An 11,264-nucleotide genomic window follows, 5' to 3' on the forward strand; every position below is an offset into this window, starting at 1 on the left:
GGTTTCTATTGTGAACCCTGAGGGGAATAAAAAGACAACAACCAGAAAGGCTCCTGGTGGTTAACTGGGCTCAAATTTTTAAAAGCACTGGACTACCTGCTGGCACTGAGCTCTGCCATCTGAGCCAACCCTTATGAAGGAGTTCCTGGAATCGGTCCAATCAATCAATCAATTGGACAGAGGCTTTCCCTATCCAATCAAGCTGTTCAACTACATCTCCATCATGTTCTTTTTTGTTGTTGCTTAGTTTTTATTTCATAATCATAAACTTAACTCTGCAATCTAGCTAGACTTGGAAGGGAAAATATGGAATCCAATGAACTGCTGCGAGAGCACAAAGATTATAGAACATTCCAAACAGATTGGGGTGAAGGGCACTCCCCTGAGCTACAGAAGGAATGGTCTGGTAGTTAAGATAAACACGTTACATTTATTAGAGCTGACCATAGTCAGCAATGGTGATCTTCTTGCTGGTCTTGCCGTTCCTAGACCCAAAGTGCTCCATGGCTGTCACAATATCCGTGCTTTCTGTCACCTGACCTACGGCCACATGCTTGCCATCCAACCACTCAGCCTTGGCAGTGAAGATGAGAAACTGGGAACCATTTGTGTTAGGTCCAGCATTTGCCATGGACAAGATGCCAGGACCTGTATGCTTCAGGATGAAATTTTCATCCTCAAATATTTCTCCATTGATGGATTTGTCGTCTGTGCCATTATGGTGTGTGAAGTCACCCCCTGGCACATAACCCTGTGAAAGCAGAAACCTTCATAACCAAGTCCTCTCTCCCCAGTGCTCAGAGCAGGCAATGTTTCTGCTACATTTGGAACTTTGTCTGCAAACTGTTTGAAGGAGATGTGGCCCAAGGGCTCAGCATCAACAGCAATGTCTAACAACATGGTGGGGTTCACTGTGGTGGTCACGGGTAGCTCCGTGGTGGCAGCATCTGCAAAGCCCTCCATCATCTTCTTCATTGACCAATCAGAGTGGCTCCATGCTGACCTATCAAGGCAGTGCCTTTTGGACCAATCAAACTGCAAGGATTTGGAGTCTTCATTTGCATGAGGATAGACCAATCAGGGACCAGGGGGCGGAGACTCCTGTCCATATAAGCCAGCTCCCCTCTGGCTTGGGGAGCACAGTCCCTGCCTGGCTGAGCTGAAACACTGAAGTTGTCTCGCCAGAGCAGAGCAGACCAGTGCAGTACAAAGCAGACTGGCCTAGAGGAGAGTAAACCATTAAGCAGAGCAGAGCTATCTGGCCCTGGCTGCCACATGGCTGTGCTGTTTTCACAGCTGTGCTGTATCCAAATTGGACTCTTCCACAGCTATACTGTCTTCACAGCTGTGCTATGTCACAATTGAGCTGTTTTGCACTGAATAAAATTTATTTTTGACCGCACCCTAAGTTGGGGATTCCTGTTGGTGTTGAATTGGTGCCATCGACCATCAGCTGACACTACCCATCACACAAACTGGGAAAACAACTATACACTAGGCTGTAAAAAGTAATGTCAATATATGGTAACACATAGAGCAACCACTCCAAGTGATAGACTTTATTTATTTTAAAATTATTATATCTATCTATAAAATTATAACAAATACATTTAAATGGGACCTTAAAAGTGTTCAAGTGATACAGAAAAGCAAGAAAAAAGAGATGAAGGAATAGACACCAAAGGAACAAACAGAAAATAATAGTAAAATAGCAGACTTAAGCCCTAAAATCTCAATAATTGTTTTAAATGTAAATGATATCAATACATCAATAAAAAGACAGAGATTGGTGGAGTGGGTTTAAAAATATTCCAATTTTTATTGGATGACAAATAAAGGCTGTCATCCAATAAAAATTGGAATATTTTAAAACCCACTGCAAACATAATGACATCATCAGCTTGAAAGTGAAAGAATGGAAAAAGTTATATACATTTCAAGCATTAATATTTAAAAGAAGTGCTTATGTTAATATCACACAAAGTAGACTTTAGTGCAAAGAAAATTACTCGAGAAAAAGAGGGAGATTACATAATGATAGAAGCATCAGTTCACTATGAAGATATAGCAATTCTAATCCCAAATGTTTATGTACTAAACAACAACTCGTCCAAGTCCATGAAGCAAAAACTGATAGAGCTGAAAGGAGAAACAGACAAAGACGCCATTATGCGTGGGACTTCAATACCTCACTTTTAGCAACTGAAGAACACAGAAAGCTTCACTAGATAACAGCAGAATAAATATCCTTTTCATGGGGCATTTACTAAGATAGGCTATATTCTGGGCCATAAAACAAACCTTAACAAACTTAAAAGAATTGAAATCATACATAGAATGTGTCTGACCATAATTGATTTACCTTAGAAATCAATAAGGTAAAGACAAAAGAAACATCTTCAAACACTTGGTAAATAATTAACACATTTCTAAATAATCCATGAGATAGAAAAGATGTCTTCAAGAAAATACAATAATAAATAGAATGAGGGCCTAGCCAGTGTGGTTCAGTGGTTGAGTATCGACTTATGAACCAGGAGGTTACAGTTTGATTCCTGGTCAGGGCACATGCCTGGGTTGTGGGCTTGATCCCCAGTGGGGGCTTTGCAGGAGGTAGCTGGTCAATGATTCTCTCATCATAGATGTTTCTCTTTCCCGCTCTCTCCTCCTTGCTGAAATCATTAAAAATATTTTAAAAATGAAAGAAAAAAATAGAACTAGGTAAATATCAAAACATGCCATATCAAGCCCTGGCTGGTGTGCTCAATGGTTAGAGCATCATCAGCCCATGCACCAAATGGTGGAAGGTTCGATTCTTGGTCAAAGGCACATACCTGGGTTGCAGGTTCGATTTCTGGCCCTGATTGGGGTATATTGTTTAGGAGGCAACCAATTGATGTGTCTCATTCACATTTATGTTTCTCTCTTTCTCTCTCCACCCTTCCTCTTTTCTACTCTCTCCAAAAATCAATAGAAAAAAAAATTCTTGGGTGAGTATTAATAACAACAACAACAACAAAAAACCCACCAGGAAACAAAAAACAAACAAAAAACATGGCATATCAAAATGTGTGGGATACAGCAAAAGCCATTCTGAGAGGGAAATTTCTAGCATTAAATGATTATATTAGAAATGAAAAAAGCCTCAAAATAATAATTTACATCCATATTTCAAGAAATTATGAAAAGGAACAAAATAAAAACCAAAATAATCTGAAGAAAGAAAATAATAAAGAGCAGAAATCTATGACATTGAAAGGAGGAAAATAATAGAGAAAATGAACAAATCAGCAAAGTTGATAATCTTCTATTAAGACTGAGGTAAATAGGGAAAAACCAAATTACCAATATCAAGAATGAAACAGGAGGTATCATAAGAGATTCTACTGCCATTTACAATGTAATAAGGAGGAGGCAGCAGTCTAAGGGGGCATCAGCCTCAGGCAGCATCAGTGGCTAGCTTTGGGGTGGGGATACTCCCCCCGCATTCCCAAATCCTGGCTGGTGCTTCCTTGTCAGGGGAGAGCTGATAGAAACTCCTGGCTTCCGGGAGACCCCCACCAGCCTGCCTAAGAGGATGCCACCCGGCAAAGGACAGGGAAGTAATCCAGGAAGACAGCCCCCATCTCCCCTGAAGTGTGAATGTTTGCTGATCTGTCTTAGGTCTTGGTGCTGCTAAAAATAAATAAATAAATAAATAAATAAATAAATAAATAAATAAACAAACAAACAAACAAACAAATAAATAAATCAGCCCAGGAGCTCCTACAGGCAGCCAAGCCTAGTGGAGGCAGCCACAAACTGTGGATCACCTGAAGCTTTGAACAGGGCACCGAGAGCCAAACATGGACAGCTTCCAACACTGACTAGCACAAAAGTACTTCCTAGGAGGCTCAAAATCAGCATACGAAACAGCCTCAGACATCATAAGAACAGGATCCAAAGGGAAATTCTAGCAGACACTAAAATCTGCTGAGATGAATTTCACTTGTACCTGTACAACAGCTCACAGTTGTGGGAGTAAAGCCTCACAGTTAGCCAGCCTGAGTGGAAATCACACCCATTAATGGGACAACAACAATCAAATCCCATTTACAACAGGAGAGACGAAGTAAACCACAAAAGTCACTCCTAGAGCATCCAGTTCAGGAGTTCAAGGAGACTGCACCATTGGGTCCCATAGACATTTGCTACAAAAGGCCACTCCATGAAGCCTGGAAGTCATAGAACCAAACACAAAGAGACAACTAAAATGGGGAGACAAAGAAATAACCCCCAAATGAAAGAAAAGGAAGAAGCTCCAGAAAAGACCTAAATGAGATAGAGGAAGCAATTTATTAGACAGAGTTCAGAGTAATGGTTATAAGGATGCTCTAGGAACTTAGTGAGAATTCCAAGGAATTAATGGGAGCTATAAGAATCTTAGTGGGAACTGTATCAGCAACAAAAAGAACATAGAAACCATGACTAAGAACCAGTCAGAAATGACGAGTACTATAGCTGACATCAGGAATACACTGGAAGGAATTAAAAGCAGGCTTGATGATGCAGAGGATTGACTTAGTGATTTGATCTCATTTATAATTATATCAAAAAATATCTAGAAGTAAATTTAACCAAGAAGGTATAAGATCTATATTTGAAAAATTACAAAACACTGAAGAAATAAATGGAAGAAGACACAAATAAAGGGACACATATGCCATGCTCAGGGATGGTAATAATTAACATCATTAACATGTCCATACTAGCCATAGCAATCTATAGATTCAATGCAATTCCTATCAAAATACCAATAGCGTATTTCACAAAACTAGAACAAATAATCCTAAAATTTATATTGAATCACAATAAAAACCCTGAGAACCATAGCAATCTTGTGAAAGAAGAACAAATCGGGGGTATTATGCTACCTAATAAACTATGCTACAAGGTCAAAGTAATGAAAACAGCATTGTACTAGCATAAAAACAGACACATAGATCAATAGAACACAATGGAGAGTCCAGAAATAAACCCACAATATGGTCAATTAATATATGATAAAGGAGGCAAGAATGTACAAAAAGGTAAAGACAGTCTATTCAATAAATGTAGTTGGAAAAACTGGACAGATATATGAAAAAAAAGAAACTAGATCACCTTCTTACACCACATACAAAAGTAAACTCAAAATGTATTGTATTCAATACTTTAATGTAAGACTTGAAACCATAAAATTCCTAGAAGAAAATATAGGCAGTACAATCTCAGACATTTCTCTTAGCAATATTTTTTTTCTGACTTATCTCCTTAGGCAAGGAAAAAACAAACAAACAAATGGGACTACATCAAACTAAAAAGTTTTTTGCATAGTAAAGGAAACTATTAAAAAACGAAAAGACAACACAATAGATAGAAGAACATATTTGCCAATGATACATCCGATATGGGGTTAATATCCAAAATTTGTAAAGAATTCATCATACTCAACACCAAAAAACAAACAAACAATTCAATTAAAAAAAAAATAGGCAGAGTTCCTGGATAGACACTTCTCCAAAGAGGGCATACAGATGGCTAATCGACATATGAAAAGATGCTCAACATCATTACTCATCAGAGAAATGTAAATTAAAACCACAACGAGATATCAGTCACACCTGTCAGAATGGCTATCATCAATAAATCAGCAACAGGAAGTGTTGGTCAGGATGTGGAAAAAGGGAACCCTTATGCACTGTTAGTGGGAATGCAGATTGGTGTAGCCACTATGAAAAACAGTATGGAGGTTCCTTAAAAAATTAAAAATTAAACTGCCTTATGACCCAGCAATTCTACTTCTGGGTGTATATCCAACGAAACCCGAAACAGTAATTTGAAAGAGTATATGCACTCCTATGTTCATTACAGCATTATTTACAATCACCAAAAGGTGGAAGCAACCCACGTGTCCATCAGTAGATGAGTGGATGAAAAGTGGTGGTACATACATATGATGGAATATTTCTCAGCCATAAAAAGGAATAAACACATATCATTTACAAGAGCATGGATGCAGCTAGAGGATATTATGCTAAGCAAAATATGTCAGAGAAAGAGAAATACCATATGATTTCACTTATATGTGGAATCTAAAGAACAAAATAAATGAGCAAACAAAACAGGAAAAGACTCATCAATACATAGATCAGATTGATAGTTGCCACAGGGGAAGGGAGTTGGGGGGCCGGGTGGAAAAGGTGAAGGGATTAAGAAGTACGAATTGATAGTTACAAAATAGCCATAGGGGACATAGATACAACATAGGTAATATAGTCAATAATCCTATATAATAAAAGGCTAATATGCAAATAAACCAAACAGTAGAATGACTGGTCACTATAATGCACACTGACCACCAGGGGGCAGACGCTCAACACAGGAGCTGCCCCCTGGTGGTAAGTGCGCTCCCACAGGGGGAGTGCTGCTCAGCCAGAAGCCGGGCTCACGGCTGGCAAGTGCAGTTGTGGTGGTGGGAGCTTCTCCCTCCTCCGAAATAGTCAGACATCCTCCAAGGGCTCCCGGACTGCGAGAGGGTGCAGGCCGGGCTGAGGTACCCACCCACCCCCCGCCTCGAGTGCACAAATTTCTTGCACCAGGCCTCTAGTATTGTAATAACTATGTATGGTGCCAGGTGGGTACTTGAAATATCAGGGGACCACTTTGCAAAGCATATGATTATGTACCCACTGTGCTGTACAACTGAAACTAATACAAAATAATATTGAATGTAAACTGTAATTGGAAAATAAAAAATAAAATAAACTGGACCCCACAGGGTTACACATTTTGGTACTTACATGTTCATTCCTTTCTGTGGCTGAGTAATATTCCATCATATATATGTACCACCACTTTTTCATCCACTCAGCTACTGATGGACACTTGGGTTGCTTCTACTGTGATCAACACAGTTACCATAAGACCCAACCAAGGTTCCTAGTTCTTAGCACTTACCCAGAAGAAATGAAAGCTTATGGCCACAGACATACCTGGCCACAGTAGCTTTAGGTATGATTTTCTTAAACTGGAAACAGCTCAAATACCTCAAAACAGGCAAATGAGCCCACGAACTCTAGTGCACCCACGACATGGAATCCCTCTCCAGCAGCAAGTGGACTGAAGCCCAGACACACGCAATCCCAGGCACGGATCTCAAAGCCATTCTGCTGAATGGAAACCCAGCACATACAGTATGTGGGGTGTGAGGTTCTCCAGCAGGCAAAGCTAGCCTAGCAGTGACCAGAGGCTTGGCTGCCCGAGGCCAGTGTGGGGCGGGCGGGGCAGGGACCAAGGGGCCGAAGGGAACTTTACAGGGTGATGGAAGTGCTCTGCCCAGGTGCGGGTCGCCATGCATCCAGCTCTACAGGAACAACGGGTGAGTGTTACAGTATGGAAATCAATAAGGTTGACATTAAAACATCTTCCATGTCTTTCCATCATCTGAGGCAGAAGACCTGCCCCTTTAATACCCCTGCCTCCCCCCAACCCCACCCCAAAACAGCCCTGCTTGGCTGAATGGCTCACCGTTTGCTTCCGGACTGGAATCCTCCATGTGAAAGACTTGTTCCTCTAGTCTCCTTTGGGCAACTACATGCAGCCTCCTGGGACTACGTAGGCTTCTCGCAGGGCACGCTCCCCGCACGACTTCCTTCACCCTGGTCCTTCACTCCTACCTTTTCCTTCCCGTTTTTGGTCTAGGCACTTTCTTCTCCAGGAAGCGTTCCCTGATTCCCAGACTGAGTTAGGTCTCCTGTGGGTCCGTTGCTATTGCCAGAGTGTCCCAGAGCTGAAATGTTGCTTTGTTCCTTGCTCCCCTGGGATTTCTTCTGGGGAGACCTCCTTCGGAGGGTAGCACAGCATCATGGCTGCTGTGCACAGGGGCCTCTCCCCTCCCCAGGGCTGTCCAGGTGGGCGCTGGGGACTTCTGCTCAGGGTGGGACAGAACACTGCGTCCAATCTCCCCAGCAGCCGTACCTGGCACATCAGGAAATGCAAACCTGACAGGTGGGGTGGGCCTGGCTCAGGGTTCAGGGCTGATTCGTTAAAGGTTTTATGAAAACATGCTAAATAGACCGTGCAATTGCAAGAGTAAGTTCTTCTCTGGTGGAAATTACTCAGCCATTTGGTTTTTATTTTTGCAAACGTGGCTCGGCCCTTTTGAACACTCACTTGATATGCCTTCACTGCCAAAGCAACAGGAAGATATGCTTTGAATTCTCTGTAAAACCCCCGTGTAAACACCAGGCTTAGGAGTAATTGCAACAGAACGCCAGCCCTGCTCGGCGAGCCCTCACGTGGCCTTCCCTCCCCGACTACTGCAGGTAAACACACATTGCCCTGGGAGCCCTGTCCGCCCACAGCACCCACTCCCCAAAGCCTCAGGGTCTAAGACATGCTAGGTGGGCCCTCATTCCAGGGAGAGAGGTGGGGCTTCTGGCAGGGTTTTCTCTATGGGGAAAGGGAGCTCCCAGCTTCCTGGGGCTTCTGGCCTTTGGGGTCATGTCAATCCTGGTAGCTCTGATCCCTGAGCCTTGTTCTGGGAGCCTTCCCTGACTCTGCTCAGGTCTGAGCAGCTCCAGTCCCTCCTGGCTCCCCCGTGGTGTCCACCCTCCAGCCCCACTCTCGCTGATCCACCCAGTTGGATGGATCCTGCCACATGGGCCAACCTTTCCTACAAACCACCCCCCCTCAGCCTGCTCGGCACACCTGTCCCCTCTCCTGGGGGGCCATTACCTGGGCCTTCCATTTGCATTCCTATTGGGTGCCCCTGGACACCTCACAGCAGCCTCCCCAAAGCTCCCAGCAGGACCACGTTCTCTGGCTGCACAACCTTCTGGGTCCTCAGAGGTGGGTGTGGACACCCCTTGCCCTCAGCAGACCGGACTGTGTCTGGGCTCCGGGCTGGAGTCTGCGCCAGCCTGGAAAGCCCTGGCTTGAGGCAGGACGTTGACATGGACACTTCAGCCCACACCCTCAGGTGCAGTAGACAGGACGCTCCGAAGATGGATTCTGAACTCATGCAAACCAGCCCGGTGAGGCCCAGGAAAAGGGGTTGGGGCTTCTATAGTACCCCCAGGGGCTAGTTTCTGCTGCTGGGATGCCCCTGCCTGGAGGAGCAGAGGGGCCATCAGCAGGGACCTCTGGACAGAGCCTCATTCACCTCCAGGCCCAGGACATTTACTGGCACAGGTCCCCACTCAGCTTCCCGGAGCCCATGCCGCCTGCCGCTGAGCCGCATGTGGAGCTGAGTGCAGATCAGTTTCCCGAGAAAAGGCAGGAGTGACTAGGATGGATGTGGGGAGCATGGAGGAGCCGTGCCCATCACCGCAGGCACAGGGACCGCTGAGCACATGAACATGGCAGAGAGGGGCAAGCGTGTGCTGGTTGAGTGGCCTCCCCGGAGCCGTGTGCTCACACCCCCATATGTGACGTGAAGAGTTGGAGGCCAAGACCCAGAGAAGGGGGTGTTCAGCCTGTGTCATGTACGTCTTCACATCACTCATTCATTCATTCACTTGTCACTCTCCCAGCCTCTTCTGGTGCCAGGCCCAATGCCGAGCATCACTCTGACCCAATGGTGAGGCCTCAGGCTGGTGGGGAGACTAACAGGGAGGCCCATGGGACCACACAGGCTGTCAGGAGAGGAGGCCTTGGCCCAGCCTGGCAAGGCCAGGGGGAGGCAGTAGGATGGGTGACAATGTACTCCGGGTGGGTCCGGCACAAAAGCCTAGGTATGACAGTGATTAGGGTGAGTGGCCCAGGCGGGGGCCTCTGACCAGTTCCATCCTCCCCAGGTCTAGCCTCCACCCAAGACTGGAAGCTTCTGCCTCCCCTGGCGCACATGCCTGCGATGGGGCCTCCCTCCTCCCCACATATCCTTCCATCTGGCTGAGCACCCACCGTGAGGACAGGCCTCTCACCATGTGCCCAGGGGTTTGGATGGGGCAGGCAGCAGGGGACGGCGATGCAGAGACCAGTCCTCAAGGGGCAGAAAAGGAGTTGCCAGCACTGAGCATGGTGCTCCCACACTCGGCCAGGTGTGGGCTCTGGACAGCCACTCGACCTCTTTAAGCTTCAGTCTCCTCGTCTGTAGAGATGGGGGCTGGTCTAGACCTGATGTCAAGTATAGGGATGTCTGGGCAACTCGGAATTCCTCTGTTGGGAGTGAGTGACTGACAGTTGTAGGTCGAGAACACCCTCTGTACTTGTTAGACAGGGCCCTGCCCCCAGGTCAGCCGTGGGCACAGCTGGAAAGCCATGGACCCACAGCTGTGGGCATTGTTCCGGGTGGCACCCAGTCTGAGGTTTGTGACCTCACCCCACTCTGCACTGAGACTGGCCTGCCTGGAGCCCATGGGTGATTGGAGGCCCTGGCCCTCTAGTGTCCTGGGGCCTCTACAGCCTGGGGTGATAGGTTAAGGGGAGCAGCCATGACTCCACCACGGGGAGTCTCAATCACCCCACTCTTTTATAAGCGTTGCTGAGAGAACATGCAAGCCAGCTAGACTGCTGTGCTGGAGGCAAACAGCTGGCCGCCCGGCCACACGGAGGAGGGTGCTGTGGCATCCCTGTTCTTCACCTTGGCCAGTGAAGGTCTCCTTGTCTGTTGCCATCACAGCTGTCCCTGCTCCAATGAGGGGCCCAGAGAGACTGGCTCCCCCATAAGCAGACCCAACACAAGAGCTCAAGTGCAGCGGTGTGTTGGGGAGGAGCCCTGGGACTTGCTGGGGGGTGGGGGCAGGAAATGAAGCACAGGAGGAAGGAGCTAAGCAAGGTGAGTGTTACCTGCCAGTCACCCATGGGAGCTCCCATGTAGGACTTAAACCTCGGCTTCCCTGTCTGTGTGAGCCGAGGCCTCTACCCACCACTCCTGCCAGCAGTTGGGTAAGGACTCTGCCAAGGGCACTTCAGCCTGGCAAGGCCCACTTTCCAGATAAAGGCAGATGCTCAACAAAGGGTCCCAGGCCAGGGGGACACAGGGAGAGTCTGTCTTTCAAGGGCACACAAACCTGGCACGTGTCTACTCCTGGCATTTGGCGTGGCTGGAGAGGGTGTGCATACGTCCTAAGTGGAGCCTGACTTGGAGGCTTAAATGGCTGGGGACTTCCAGAGGCATCCAGAAGCTTTGTTCCTCACAGGCCAGCACCCAGGTGGACTCCCACCTTCTGATGGCGCTTCTGAGGGTTTGCAGCCATGCTGAGCACCCCCCTTACTGCGCCACACAGCGGCCTGCAGATTAC

General features: G+C 46.4%; 1 pseudogene; it reads right to left on the reverse strand.

Moving 5' to 3' along the window:
• Positions 1-433: 433 nt before the first annotated feature.
• On the reverse strand, positions 434-975 carry LOC118666860 (annotated as a pseudogene).
• Positions 976-11,264: the final 10,289 nt, after the last annotated feature.

Source organism: Myotis myotis, unplaced genomic scaffold (assembly GCF_014108235.1).
Source record: "Myotis myotis isolate mMyoMyo1 unplaced genomic scaffold, mMyoMyo1.p scaffold_m19_p_12, whole genome shotgun sequence".
NCBI lineage: Eukaryota > Metazoa > Chordata > Mammalia > Chiroptera > Vespertilionidae > Myotis > Myotis myotis.